A 16,359-nucleotide genomic window follows, 5' to 3' on the forward strand; every position below is an offset into this window, starting at 1 on the left:
TGAACTCCCTATATACTGTTTTTTTCTATGCATACATACCTATAAAGTTTAATTTATAAATTAGACACAGTAAGAGATTAACAACAATAGTTAATAATAAAATAGAATTATAACAATATACTGTTTACAATCTCATAAATAGAAGATTCATTATTACTAATATTTTGGCAACCTCAGTCTATGTTGTTTTTTTTTGTCAATAACTTTCATCTTTTCAATTGCAGGAAGCATTTCACAGCTCTCTTTGGAGCATCCAAATTGCCAGCATCAATACTCTTGTAATAAGGGTCACTGGAACACAAGTACTGGGATACCTAGACAGTTGACCTGATAACCGATCTGGCTACTAGGTGACTGACAGGTGGGCAGCACACAGAACATGGAGATGAGGGACAAAGGGAAGATTTATATCCTGGGCAGGACAGAGCAGGATGGCCAAAAATATCATCACAATCCCCAGAACCACATGCAATTTAAAACTTATGAATTATTTCTGGAATAGTCCATGTAATAAATTTGGGCCATAGTTGACTGTAGATAACTGAAACCATGGATAAGGGGATACAACTGTGTGACCAAACAGATTACTCCATCTCATGTAAGTGGTATGATCCTTTTTGCAAAAAAGATCACGTTTCTCACCAAAGTTGATCTAATACAGATCCAATACAGAATTCTTATCATACTAACAGAGCTAGTTAGCCAAGTGTTAAAAATTTCACCTGAAGTATTCGGAATATATCAATATCTATAAGTCAATACAAAAAACATCACTGTGTAGCAAAATGGGCAAAATATATTAAGAGGAAATTCAAAAGAGGGGATCAGAATGACCACTGTGCACTGTGTAATCTCAACAGTAATCAGAAAATGCAAAATAAAATTAAATAGTGAAATACCATTTCATACTCCTAATGTTATAAAAAATTAAGTCTTAAAAAAACAGTCAGCCAGTGCCATGGCTCACACCTGTAATCCTAGCATTTTGGGAGGCTGCAGTGGGCAGATCAACTGAGGTCAGGAGTTTGAGACCAGCCTGACAAACATGGAGAAAGCTCGTCTCTACTAAAAATACAAAATTAGCTGGGTGTGTTGGTGCATGCTTGTAATCCCAGCTACTCGGAAGGCTAAGGCAGATGAATTGCTTGAACCCAGGAGGAGGAGGTTCCTGTAAGCCGAGATTGCGCCATTGCACTTCAGTCTGGGCATCAGGAGTGAAACTCTGTCTCAAAAAACAACAGCAAAAACTAAATACAAAAAACACACACAACAAAACAAAACAAAAAACAGTCTTGGCTAGTATGGTGGCTCATGCCTGTAATCCCACCACTTTGGGAGGCTGAGGCAGGATAACTCAGGCCAAGGACTAAGGATTGCCTGAAGCTAAGAGTTTGAGATCAGTCTGGGCAACATAATAAAGTAATTAGCTGAATATGGTGGCATACACCTGTAGTCTCAGCTACTTGGGAGGCTGAGGTGGGTGGATCCCTGCCCAGGAGTTAGAGGCTGCAGAGAGTTGTGATAGTGCCACTGCATTCCAGCCTGGGCAACAGAATGAGACTCTATCTCTTAACAAGAGTAACAACGAAGTCTTATACCAAATGTCAACCAATACACTTCAGTCTCCAGTGTAAAACTGGGATAAGTTGAAAACATTTAATGAATCTAAAAATCACATGCAACTCAGTCTAGGGTAATTACCCTCATAGGTAATACCCTAAAGAAACTGTCATATCTACATAAGGTATCAGGAACAAAAATGTTCACACTGGAATGCTTGAAACTGGAAAAAATTAGAAACAACGAAAATGCAGATCAAGAGAAAAACTGGTAAGTTGCATATGTTCACAAAATGGAATAATACTGCACAACATCTAACTTGCGACTACACAGATATTACCACCCAAAATCTTCATGTTATAGGAAAAAAAAGAAGTTGCAGAATAAAATGGACAGTATACTATTTAACTGAATATTAAAACCTAAAAATAGTAAATATTATAAAGAAACACACTGTAAATAAACTTTATTTTTAAATGGGTATAACACACAATAAATTCTGGATAGCACTTACCTCTAAGAAAAGAATGATATAAATGATCCAGAAAGAAGCTTAAAAAGTACATGTACAGACTCAGTGTTTATGGGGCACAATACTCCTAGATTGAAGTCCCACCCCCTAATGTGATAGTATTTGGAGGTGAGGTCTTTTGGGAGTAATTACGTTTAGAGGAGGTCATGGGAATGGAATCCTCATGACAGAAGTAGTGTCCATGTAAGAGACCAGGGACTTCCCCTTCTCTCCCTGCCATGTGAGGATGCAGCAAGAAGGCTACCATGTGTGAGACAGGAAGAAAGCTCTCACTGGGATCCTTGCTGGCACTGTGATCTCAGACTCCCAGACTGTAAGAAATAAATGTCTGTTGTTTCAGTCACCCAGTCTATGGTATTTTGTTATAGCAGTACAAGCTGAGACAGTAGTGTTATATTTTTCAATTGGTAAAAAATAACAAAAAGAACCCCTAAAATCCATATTAAGGGGATGACATAGCGTGGCAGTTCTCAATTAGAACACATGAACAAGATACTGGTTCTCAGAGAACAACTTTAAGACTATTATCCTGTATGTAGTCCTGTTTTTTTTAACTGACTTTCTCTTCTTCAAAACAATCAGTAATCAGGTTCTGCCAAATCTTTTTGATGTCAGAGATACTCAGTCCATTTGGAATGCCATCCCTACTGTTCTAAGCCAACACATGGCCTCTCTCACTCGTCTTTTCACCTCTGGTCTTTTTCTCTCCAATTCCCAAATTCACCCTGTGTACCAAGAGCAAACCAGAAACTTATTTTTTTAAAGAGAGACAGAGTTGGCCAGGTACGGTGGCTCACCTCTATAATCCCAACCTTTGGAAGGTTGAGGTGAGTGGAGGTCAGGAGTTTGAGACCAGCCTGGTCAATATGGTGAAACCCTGTCTCTATTAAAAATACAAAAATTAGCTGGGCATGGTGGCGTGAGCCTGTAGTTCCAGTTACTCAGGAGTCCCAGCTGCTCAGGAGGCTGAAGCAGGAGAATTGCTTGAACCCGGGAGGCAGAGGTACAGTGAGCAACACCACTGCACTCCAGCCTGGGCAACACAGCGAGACTCCATATCAGAAAAAAAAAAGGTAGAGTCGCGCTCTGTCACCCAGGCTGGAGTACAATGGCACGATCACAGCTCACTGCAGCCTCAAACTCCTGGGCTCAAGTGATCTCCTGTGTCAGCCTCCTGAGTAGCTGGGACCACAGGCACAGGCCACCATGACTAGCTTCAAGATAAAATGAATCTACATAAAATGTGACTTTGGTAATGTCACTTGTTAGCTCCTGGAATTTAACTCTTTGACAGAAGCCACTGCTGAACAATAAAATGAAAACTCTTTAATCTAGCAATGTAAAGGTCTCTAAGCCTGGATCAAAGCTGTATTTCTAACTATACCTTCCATTACTCTATACAAATGACTCCCTCTAGCCAAACTGCTCTATTCAAAGCCCTGTATGAGCTTTGCTCATTGTCACCTCTTCTTTGGTCATCCTGTGTCTCCTGTTTGGAATGCCATCCTCTCCAATATCACCTTTCTCAGAGTATCTAAATTTTAGTTGTCTTCTAAGACTGTGCCACAAGTCTTATCTAATCCATAAATCCCTCTCTAACCAATACACTCTAATTTTGACTCATTTATCAGTCAATCACTATTTATTAGATACCTAGCATGTGACAGGAGACACAGTTCTGGGGGCACTCATAGGATGCCTATATACACCACATGAGTTAAATAATGTTTTGCTCTTTTCGTTAATGTATATGTCAACCTCAACTACATTATGTGCTTCTTAAGGACAAGGAGTTCATTTATCCCATAGAGCAATAACAGTACTTTGTGTTTAGGGTTCAACATTCTCTGGTTAAATGAATTCTGAAATAAGTTATAATTATCGAATTTTTGACCCCAAATAATCAATGTATATCCTTGGAACTTTGAATAATTAGAACATTTTCTTGTGGGATGTGTGTGTGTGTGTGTGTGTGTGTGTGTGTGTGTGTGTGTGTACAACAAGAACAATGGACTTGGAGTCAGAAGGTCTGTGTGGAACTTGGGCTCCACTATATTTTCTCTGTACATTAATCTCCATAAAATGAAAATACTTACACGTACCTGTGAAGACTATTATGAGGTATTACTAAAATTAGAAAAAGACATTTTATTGTGCTAGAAGCATATCTAGCACTCATTCATGAATCCAACAGATTTTTACTAGGTTATTTTCAATTGATGCCAATATCCTCATTTCCTACCAGAAGAGCTAATAAAGATCTGTTTCCTTTTGGGTTTTTTTTTTTTCTTTGAGACAGGGTCTCGCTCTGTCACCTAGACTAGAGTATAGTGACACAATCATGGCTCCCTGCAGGCCTCAATCTTCCAGGCTCAGGCAATCCTCTTGCCTCAGCCTCCCAAGTATCTGGGACTACAGGCATGAATCACTATGCCCGATTCATTTTTTCTGTAGAGATGGGGTTTCGCCATGTTGCCCAGTCTGGAAGATCCATTTCCTCTCTGCTAGATGATAGGAATGCTGTGTTCGACTAATAAATGAAAGAAAGGAATGCCTACAGAAATATTCAATTAAAATATATGAATTATATATAAATAATAATCTCTTAAGGCCATAAAATTATTCTATTTTTAAAATGTCTTTATTCTATTTATCACATAAGGTACAAATGCTAGGTATTTATAGCCTTGCTAAAGTACTAATGAAAATGGAATTTGGAAAAGAATAGAGAAATTAACAAAATTGCAAATTATAATAAGTATGATCAAGAAAACTTTTAATTCCTCTTTCATAAAATAATTTCATATTTGACTTCCTATTTGACGTAGGATATATGAGAATTCATTATTGATCAACTAGCTAGCCTACCTGATTTTTCAGAAGAATTATCAACCTCTGTTAGGAATCCCTGCTGCTCCTGCTGGATGCAGTTGCCCACAAGAGAAGCAGCTGCTTTTAAAATCAATTTCAGATGGACTACAATTTGGAGTCTACCCTTGGGACCTTCCTTTGGAGTTCATATTTTAAACCATGATTTGTTCCCTATCCTCACTGTCTTTATATACGAGGCTCATCTCTCTTAATCTGCAGTGGCTTGAATCTCTCATTATCCCTCTGTTTCAGCTACTTGAGAAGTCCACTGCCCATCTTTGAGATCCATCCCAGAAAGATAATTTCAAGTAGACCACCTAGCCTGCATTATAGAGCTCCTCATAGTTCCTTTAAATTTAATGATAATCTAGCCATTTTTACATGACATGGCAACAAACAGAAATCTGCACATTTACCATTCAGTTGATAGGCAAGATTTTACATTAGGTATCGTTTGACTAGTTTTGACTATTTTTCCCTTTATTTTTCTAAGTCACTTTTTCTATACCACAATGCAAAATCTAGGTAATTACTATATAATGCATAAGATTATAGGCTCTGATGCGAAACTAGTTCAAATCTGGGCTGCTCTGGTTATTAGCTATGTTAACTTAGAAAAATTACTAGTATTTTTAGGCCTTAAGAAGAACCACCACCACTACTGCTTCACAGCGTTTTTGTGAATATTAAATGAGTTAGTACAAGTAAAACAGAAGAGCACCTAATGTAAATTCTGGACAAATCTTGCGTTTTTAATATGGAGTAACACTAGTTATTGGAGTAATAAGCTGTAAATATACTTTCAATGCTTAATAAGACTAAGCAAGTATCATTCCGGTTAGTACAGTCTTTTGAGCTTGAAAAATTATAAATACAACATTCTCAGTTGTCTCCTCAGCTACTCTGTAAAGGAAATATTTATAGATTCTTCTCCCTCAAGTTTATTATTTGAATATAGAAAGTGGTTACCAGAAAAAGTATGGAAAACAGGGAAAAGTGAAGGAAGGGAGGGCACACACATTTTCACTACCTGAAGACACTGTTTCACACTATGTGATATATTTACTTTCAGGAATTTTATAACAAAAATGTAATTTAAAAAATCAGTTATATAAAATTAAATCCGCCCGTTCCTACCTACCAGTACTATGAAGGTATTTTTCCTTGTTGGATCAGCCTCTGGCAATATACTTTTTAATAGTAGCATAATATTCCAAGTGCAATTCACATATTCTAAAGCAAACCTGGGCAGAACTTCTTGTGACAACTGCAACCATGCCCCTGATTCTCACTTTAACACATAAGCATACTTGCCATAAAACAATAGTAATGGGTGCGGGGCTAGGTGCAGTGGCTCACACCTCATATCCCACTGCTTTGGGAGGCTAGAGTGGGAGGATCTCTTAAGAAGGAGTTCAAGACCAGCCTGGGCAACACAGTGAGACTCTGTCTCTTAAAAAAATTAATTTAAATTAAAAAAAAAAAAAAAAGAATCAATCAGGATCCACATTCATGGGTGTGCAGACTTTTTTCTATAGTACAAACACTGGCATCTTTCTAGTGTTTAGTATAGTCAAAAACAATGATGGCCGCACTAAGCAAATAAACACAGGAAGAAAAAATATTGAACCAAGTTGTGGCTTCAACTTAAATGCTAATTTTCATTAAGGAGCACTTCCAATTTTTCACTAGGACAAACTGGTTAACAACTTCAATCAATATACAAAATACACATATTTGCATTCTAACTTAAGGCAAGTCAACCTAAATTCATCCACAGTAAGAAAAATTCACAGATGTGTCTATCTTGAAGTTTAAATTTTCCATCTGGTAGCTTAAGGGTACCTCAGGTTATCAGATATTTAAAAAATACATATAACACAAATTTACTGAAACCAAATTATGAATTTTGCCAGATTCAACACATACTACTTTAATTGACTAACAGCAACCAGTAAAAATGTTTCATTTATTTAAAAAATTACCAGCCTCGGCAACATAGAGAGACCTCATCTGTTAAAAATTAGCCAAGCTCATTTTTAAATTTTAGCCTGGCACATGCCTGTAGTCTTAGCTACTGGGGATGCTGCGGTGGGAGAATTACTTGAGCCGGTGAGGTAGAGGCTGCAGTAAGCAGTGATCTCATCACTGCACTCCAGTCTGGGTGACAGAGTGAGACCTTGTCTCAAAAAAAAAGAAAAGAAGAATAAAAGAGAGCATTAGGAAAGCAGCATGGTTTGATGAAAAGAGCTAATGAACTTGGAAGGCAAAAACTTGGATTTGTGTCCCAGCATGGCCTACAACTATGCAACAGCCAGAAAACTGTTTACTAACTCTAAGTCCTAACTTTAAAATGTAGTCCTTGGATGACATGATTCCTAGGGTCTCTTCCAGCTCTAAAGTAAAGACACTAAGAAATAAAGATGATAATGCTACCACTATCTGGCATGCAGCTGACTACCAACAGGACAGGCGACTTAGTGATACACACCATCTCCTAAACCTGTAATTTTGTTCAGCACTGTCCCAGACAATGTGTGCTATAGCGGGGTGGAGGTATAGGCGCAGCGGCCACCATAATCCTATTACTGTTATATAAATGCATTGTTTTCTTTAAAAGAAAAAAAAACCACCACACATAAAAAATTCTGCTTTAGTCTTTTCTGCTACCTTGGTTCCCTATCCCCTTAACAATAACAACAAGCAAATTAAAATTAAATATTTGAGTTGCTCTCATTAAAGAAACTTGCATTTACTTTTCTGATGCACAAGTAAAACTGTTTGGAAATCTGCCTAACCAATAGACATTAATATTGTCTGTTGAAAGAAAATAATGTTTGCATAGTTATTAAAAGGACACTATATGAAATCATGCTTAAATTCATTTATTTTGAACACATACCTATGAGCAATTAAAGATAAAAAGACAATGATGAATTATATGAATTTTCAAAGCACATTAAATTAGCATTGAAATTCTATGAATGTACTTTAGAATGCTAAGTTTGTTAATTTTTTGTTTGTTTGTAATATGCAGTAGAGGGGAAAATGTATGTTGAAAACACATCTTGGCTCATTAAAAACCCAACACAGGCATATGTGCTTTTTAAACATCTTTTTAAAGCAAGGAAGAGCTCTTTCTTTGCCATCTTTCAAATAAACATTCATTTTTGGTCCTGATTATAGGCAAGATACAGTATAGTAAGTGACAGATCTGCCGTGTTTTTCTTTGAGTTAATAAAAAATAATAAACAAGGTAAGCACCAGCATACTGTGGAACACACTGAGATTATAAATATTAATTTTTTTTTACATATTTCAACTAAGTGTAGCTATAATGGGTACCCTGACTGTAAATTTAAACGTCTATGCTTATGTGAAGATTGTGTAATAAACAGTCATTATGCTCTTTTCTTCTGTGATCTCTAATGGGAAAACTAAGAAGTTCTTTTCCTCCTTTAAAATTAAATGCTTTAATAAAGTAAGATTTTTAGGGGAACAAATTCCCAACTTTCTAAGTTGTAAATTACTAAAAGCTGCTCTCACTAGACTTGACTATTTAGAAACTAAAATGATTAAATGCTTTCCAGAGCTTACGTGTTAGTGCTTTCAACATCAAATGTACAATGAGAATCATGTCAGCACTCTGCTCCGCGAAGCTTTGGCCTTCAGTGAGCAATAGCAGAGGAGAGCCAGGTCCTCCTGCATGACTGAGACAGACAGAAACGCCTTAGCAAACCAGAGCCACCAGATCTATCATTTGCTTCTGACCCCTAGTTAAAACTCTCCACTGAAACTACTTTCCACAGAAAAAACTGTACAGAGATCCTGGCAAATTGAATAAAGAGACTGAAAACTTGTAGGAATTCTGCACACATGTATAATTATGAAAGTAAAAGAAATATCTTAAAGTACATATTTATTGTCAACTGATTTCCAACTTATGGAAATGTATATAAAAGCACTTGAAAACTAAAGCTTCAAAAACACACACGTTTTTTGGATTTTGGAATGTGTTCAAACTTGGCAGAATCTGTGGGATCCTTGAAACACCAACGTTTTTACTTTTTCTTCTCCCTTTTTTAAATTGCCCGTAAACTTTCACCATCAGTATTCTGCTACAGGTATAGACATGGCTAAAATGCATTGATTCATCCTAGAAGGAGGGATGTTTACAGAAATTAAGCCAGATTCAGTCAAAGCAAAGCACAGCACAGGCTTCAGCATGAACCCCCCACCCCCACCTCCAAACCTTCTCAGCAGTAACTATCTAACTTATCTACCTGTCTCATCTACTCTTCCCTTAATTCTTTTGTGTTATGTTTCTGGTTATATTATCATGTGCTTCCAATTTCTTTTCCTTTGATAAGAGTAATTTTAAGAGGCTAAATTTTTTTTCTTACACCACAGCAGTCTCTTAACTGATTGGTCAAAAATCCCTTTGCTTCACCTCCTAACATTTGTCACAAGAGTCAGATTACAAGTTAACCCAAAGGAAAGCAAGGGATGTGACCTTGAAGAGGGAACACCAGTGGTTACTAGTGGTTAGGGCATCACTAAAAGCCATAATATAGTTTCTATTCTTTATTTGATACAATTGTACAAAAGGACGCCATGTTAGATATAACATTAGGCTGAATGTCAATTTCCTAAATAAAAATTCTCTTTGAAGATGTATAATATTAATGTACAGATTTATTAAACACATAAAGTAATCATTTAACATTTGCAGTGAAGAAAACATTCATCTTCATTTTTAAAGTAATCTCTAATACCATCACAAATATTAACAGTGAAATGCATTAATTATAAACCAAATTATACAATTATGTTATGGTATTTTACTAAGAAAGTAACCTTATATTTGATATTTTCTATTTTAAAAACTGATCTGTGGGCTGGAAGCCGTGGCTCACTCCTGTAATCCTAGCACTTTGGGAGGCCGAGGTGGGTGGATCACAAGGTCAAGAGATTGAGACCATCCTGGCCAACATGGTGAAACCCCATCTCTACTAAAAACACAAAAATTAGCTGGGCGTGGTGGCACCGGCCTGTAGTCCCAGCTACTCGGGAGGCTGAGGCAAGAGAATTGCTTGAACCCAGGAGGCGGAGGTGCAGTGAGTCAAAATAGTGCCACTGCACTGCAGCCTGGAGACAGAGAAAAACTCCGTCTTAAAAACAAACAAACAAAAACTGATCTGCGAATTGATTTAATGACTGTGTACATAAATCTGCTAATATATTTCAATGGATAAAACAATGAATCAGTACCTATTTATATGCTGCCAAAGCATAGCTATAATTTTTTAAATGATGATAAGAGTGGCCTAAGGCAGTCAGCAGACATCTCAGTTTAAGTGGTTTTTAACTTACAACATGATGCCAAAAAACTTACATCAGGGAGTGGTCATCTTGCATCCCCGTGTGTATGCACCTGATCTCAGCTGGTCCACCCAAGACCCCCTGAGCACCAACCCTAGTACCGTGTGCAGTCCCTTATCCTCTCTGACAAGATGAAAAAACAATCATAAACCAGGAAAAACTGCAGGCACAAGTAAGCATTGGTGGGAAAGGAACTGCCTGCAGAAAGAAGATGGTTCACAGAACAGCCACAGCATATGATAAAAAACTTCAGTTCTTAAAAAAGTTAGGGGTAAACAATATCCCTGGTATTGAAGAGGTGAATGTGTTTACAAACCAAGGAACAGTGATCCACTTTCACAACCCTAAAGTTCAGGCATCTCTGGCAATGAACACTTTCACCATTACAGGCCATGAGGAGACAAAGCAGCTGACAGAAATGCTGCCCAGCAAACCAGCTTGGTGCAGACAGTCTGACTCGTTTATGGAGACTTGCTAAAGCTCTGCCCAAACAATCTGTGGATGGAAAACCACCACTTGCTACTGGATAGGACAATGAAGTTCCAGATCTTGTGGAGAATTTTGATGAGAATTTCGAGAATGAGGCAAACTGAACTGAGTCTACTTCTGAAGATACAACTTGAAGAAGTTACTGGGGGTGGCTATTTTATATTATGGCTGCTTTTAAGAAATTTTTGTTTATGGATCTGAAAAAATCTAGATCTCTAACATTTTTAAGCCCAAGCCCCCGGACACTGAAAAGACATTGCAGCTCTTTTCTGTTTTTGCTTATAAACAATTCATTCTTTGCAGCTAATTAAGCCGAATAAAGTTTGAAACAAAAGTTAATAAAATTCTTTGCCTAGTATACAGTTTATTTTTTATTTCATTGACACCGATCTGTACACAGTAAAAAAAACTGCTTACAGAAAGCCAGTCATAGCATGTAATATGGCTGATAACCTTTGAAATTTGATTAAAGATTCAAAATCACAGTGTAGTCTAGCAAAGGTGGTATAAAGTTCTTGTGTTTAAAAAAAAAAAAAAAAAAAAAAAACGTACGCCAGGAAAACATTTAACTAAAGCAACAATAAAATCCTGTTTTTTGGTTAAAAGTGCTTGGTGGTTCCCTAAGCACCTGAAAAAGAATTCAGATCCAAATCTACTCCATGACGATACTGAAGTTTCCAAAGCCTACAGAGCGTCAGCTGATTGTAATTGCTGTGAAGGGCAAGAGCTGACCGTGTGCTCAATCTTGACATCTGTAGGTGCTTTACACAATTCCAGGGTTTTTTTTTTAAGTGGGGTCAAAATTTTACAGTGAGGTCAAAACTTTTCCGCCTGCACTGTCAACCAGGCTGAAGTGCAGTGGCAAGATAACGGCTCACTGCAACGTCTACCTCCCAAGTTGAAGTAATTCTCCTGTCTCAGCCTCCCCAGTAGCTGGGACTACAGGTGTGCACCACCACGTCCAGCTAATTTTTGTATTTTTAGTAGAGACGGGGTTTCACCCTGTTGGCCAGGATGGTCTCAATCTCTTGACCTCATGATCCACCCACCTCGGCCTCCCAAAGTGCTGGGATTACAGGTGTGAGCCACCACACTCAGCCCTATTTTTAAAAAACTAGCTACCAATAACAAAATTTGTTTGCTTTAGGTCATCCTTGAAAAATTATCTGAATAATTTTGGTACAATCCCATCATAAATTTGCTCAGCATTAGCTCTATCCACAAATCTGTTTTACGTTCATATCACAGATACGGTCTTTAATGATCAAGCAAATATTTGTTCTCATATTTAACTAAATGATTTTCTTCCAAAATAATTCTCTAAAAGATATTGCTTTTAGAACACAGCAATTATTCTAAGACCCCTTTACAAAATCACTGGTGGCCTGCAACACAACAATACACATAGAATATGAACTGAAAAGTATTCACAATCAGGACCTCAATCTCACTGCTACTCATGAACTCTACTACTACTCAAGATGCTCGCTCACTCCACTGTCTCACCGCTTTGTGTCTACAACAGAAATACTGATGCATCATCTCCCAAAACTAAGATTTTGGCTAGAGAACTCACACAGTAAGTTACACCATTTCCAGATGTAACTGACTTACGCTAAAATTAAATATATTAAAATTTAGGTTGATCGGTAGTTCTGATTATTTTAAATTAGTAGCTATTCAAAAAAATCGAAAGAAATACAAATATGTCATCTTCTAAAATTCTCTAATTCTCAAGTTTTATTTCTCTCATTTAGAGTTATCAAACTTTACTTGCAAAACTGTATCCTTAATTAACCACAGGAAATTTCCAGTTAAACTGAAATCATCACCATAAATTCAGTAGGTATAATGAGAAATCATCTAAGAGTAGAATATAGTCCTTTAAAAGAAATAAGCACTTATAAACAGTTGCAGTTTAGCTTATTAAAGAATTGTCTTCCTAAAAATACTAGGCTTGGTGCAGTGATTCAGGCCTGTAATCCTAGCACTTTGGGAGGCCAAGGCGGGTGGATCACAAGGTCAAGAGATGGAGAACATCTCGCGACAGAGCGAGACTCCGTCTCAAAAAACAAAACAAAAAAATCTCCCCAAAAACCAACTACATAAATCATGTAAATTTGAATTTTATTTTCAATATACAAAAGAAGTTTAATATTTAAAAAGAAACCTGCTGAGTCCTTTTTTAAAACTGAATAATCTTTAGCAATACAAATGATCAACTCCTACTTAAATTATTTTATATGTAGGAATCTGATATATTAAAATAGGTTGTCTATGTAGTATTACTCTAATTTAAAAAACAAAGAACAGCTAACCAAAGAAGAACAAGCTCAGTGGAGAAAATATGAAAGAAATTTTGAATTAATGTTTCTAATTAGCAAGGGCTTTCACATAGACATAAAAGCAAATTTTGCTTTCCTCATTAATTAGAACACCAACACAAAGAACTAGACTCTAATTGGCAGTTCTTCTAGAGAACTAGGATGGAACAGATGCAACCAACAATAAAATACATGTTAATTTTTCAAAATGCACTGAAAATCTTGTGTCATAGATATAGAGATAGACGGTGTTTCTTAGGCTTAAACACTTTCCGCAACTATAAAGGCTATGTAGCTGGTAGTATAGCAGAAACAGTTTGGCCAAAAAACACTAAACTTTGCAAAGAGCTTTTGTCCACACAGATGTAAGGTAAAATATTGACTGAAAAGACTTTTGAAAACATCTAGAATTGTTCTTCTACGAATGATTCCCTAATTATCAGAGACATATTTCAACGTTTGCTGTTAACTTTAATGGAAGAATTTCACAATACACTCAAAGAATACCAATTTATTCCTTCAAGATATAAGGAGGCGGATGATTAATGTAAAATGAATATGCCTAAATTAAATGAAAAGAGAAAGAAATTAAGGAAGAAATTTGGGACAGGACCCATAACAGCACTGCAATTAAAAAGATAAGGAAAGGAAATTCTCAGGAATGACAAATAAATCCTCCAGTCTCCAAGATGAGAAATTTGCTCTTAGAAAAAAAAAAAAAAAAGATTAACATTAAAGAATAGCGAATTGAGGGGATTTAAGAAGTAAATTCAAAAAACTGCAGCAAAAACTTCTGAATGCCAAATTTTAAATATAAGTACACTGATATGGTTTGGTTGTGCCCCACCCATCTTGAATTTTAGTTCCCATAATCCCCAGATGTCATAGGAGGGACCCTGTGGAAGGTAACTAAATTGGGGGGTGGTTTCCCCCATCCTATTTTCGTGATAATAAGTTCTTACTGAGATATGATGGTTTTTTAAAGGCGTTTCTCCCTTCACTCAGTTCTCATTCTTCTCTCTCCTGCCACCTTGTGAAGGAGGAAATGTTTGCTTCCCGTTCCGCCATGACTAAGTTTGCTGAGGCCTTCCCAATAATGTGAAACTGTGAGTCAATTAAACCTCTTACCATCATAAATTACCCAGGCTCAGGTATTTCTTCATAGCAGTGTGAGGACTAACGCCTACACCCATTAGTCTCAAAACAATTCTCTCAAATTCTGATATAAAGACCTTTAAAAAAGGCATCTACCTGGCATTTTAAATTTTCTGTTATTTTCACTGTTTAGTAGCCACTTTCATTCTGCTGCCTCACTGTCTAAGTAAAATCATTTCAAAATGAAGAACACATAATAAAACGTTAAGTATACTAAAGCGCAAACACCTTGTCTGAAAAAACAATTTCTAAGGTCGCATTGAAGCAGAACCTAGATTTCTAGACCTTGTGTTTTACCCTTCATTCCCCAATCCCAACCACGGGAAAGCTCTTTAATTTTTTTTCCCTCAGTTTCTTCATCTAAAGCAGGTGTTTTTGTTTTTTTTCTAATTGCTTCAGTGATGACATAAAAACAAAATAAGACAAATGGCCAAAAATAGTTTGTACGACATTTTTGCAATAAAGTATAAATGGCAGAAGTCACTAAAGGTTGAGTGATGCTCAACTGTCCATTTTCATTCTGAAACTTAACTTTACATTACTACTATCTCTTGCCTTTTCTGTTTTTCCAAGTAATAATCTCTTATTTTCTCTATTTACCCTAACCTTAAGAAACTCACAATTCAGATGAGAAATGTTTACTGGTTCTTCTGTAAAGATGTTCTAAAGATGTAACTATATCTTTTGGTTAGATGAAACGAATCCTAACATTAAAAAAAAATTAAATCTCTATATTTTAAAATAAAATATTTTCTAAAACACATGTTTCTTTACCTTCCTAAATGGTGTTCTTTGGTAATGTTAATGGTAGTATTAAGAGCTAGATGGTTGAGTAAAAAAATTTTACTTCTAAACGAAATGTTCCCACAGATGCTATTTTTAGGTCACATTTATACACTATTAATACTCTTATGTTTATTTCTTAATTAACAGGGTTCTCACTGTCATTAAAAAAAATGAATCCACTACAATTTATCCATTCTCCTGTTAGACATTTAAGTTTTTTCCAGTTTTTTGCTATTTCCTTGCTGTCATTTTTGATGTACTCCATATGCCTGATTCCACCAGCCAGTTTTCTGTTTTCTAGACTTCACTCCCATATTCATATCTATAGCTTTATTGATATATAATTCACATACTATGCAGTTCATCTATTTAAATGCAATGTACATTTCCATAGTTTTTAGTATATTCAGAGTTGTGCCACCACAATCAATTTTAGAACATTTTTAACACTATGAAGAGAAACCCTATATCCATTAACACCCACTCCCATTTTCTCCCACTTCCCAATCCCAGCCCTAGGCAACCATTAATCTATTTTCTATCTCTACAGCATTGCCTATTCTGGACATTTCATATAAATGGAATCATACAAGGTGTGGCCTTTATGACTGGCTTCTTTCACTATATATAATGCTTTCAAGGCTTATCCATTTTGTAGCATCCATCAGTATTTCATTTCTCTTTATTGCCAAATAATATTCCACTGAAGTATACAGCAAGTTTTACTTATCCATTCATCAGCTGATGGATGTTTGGACTGTTTTCATTTTGTGACTATTGTGACTAATGCTGCTATGAACCTTCTCATATTCCTATTACATAAATACAGAAAATCTCCTAATTAGTTTATGGTAGTGGGATGATGTAGATCATAGGAAACCTGGATATCCACAAGAGACAATGTCAGGTCTTTTGTAAGACCTGGGGTGACTCCTCCTTCCCTTAGCAGTCAGTCACTCCTTAGAATTCACTTATCTTCATTTCCTCTGCCGCAACCCATCAGTTCACATCTCGCCTGGATCACTTCCACAGTCTAAACCTGCTTCAGCTTCTGGTCTTGCCCTCCTCCAGTCAACTCACCCCAGGGCGCAACACTCATTCTGAAATGAATGAATTTGCTGGGCATGGTGGCTCATGCCCGTAATCCCAGTGCTTTGGGAGGCTGAAGTGGGCAGATCACTTGAGGCCAGGAGTTCAAGACCAGCCTGGGCCAATGGCAAAACCCGGTCTCTACCACAAATACAAAAAACAGCTAGGCAT

General features: G+C 36.7%; 1 protein-coding gene and 1 pseudogene across 20 annotated transcripts in view; one reads left to right on the forward strand and one right to left on the reverse strand.

Moving 5' to 3' along the window:
* The window catches only part of NCOA2 (nuclear receptor coactivator 2), a 368,943-nt gene that overhangs the window by 155,258 nt on the left and 197,326 nt on the right, over positions 1–16,359 (reverse strand). For 6 of the 20 annotated variants that reach the window (XM_078352624.1, XM_078352622.1, XM_078352619.1 and 3 more), the window contains exon 3: positions 8,561–8,665. The exons of the other annotated variants lie outside the window; for them this stretch is intronic. The gene's annotated coding sequence lies outside the window, so the exon portion shown is untranslated. The remainder of the gene's footprint in view (positions 1–8,560; positions 8,666–16,359) is intronic. 20 annotated transcript variants of the gene reach the window in all.
* On the forward strand, positions 9,132–10,938 carry LOC128929854 (transcription factor BTF3 pseudogene; annotated as a pseudogene).

Source organism: Callithrix jacchus, chromosome 16 (assembly GCF_049354715.1).
Source record: "Callithrix jacchus isolate 240 chromosome 16, calJac240_pri, whole genome shotgun sequence".
Lineage (NCBI taxonomy): Eukaryota > Metazoa > Chordata > Mammalia > Primates > Cebidae > Callithrix > Callithrix jacchus.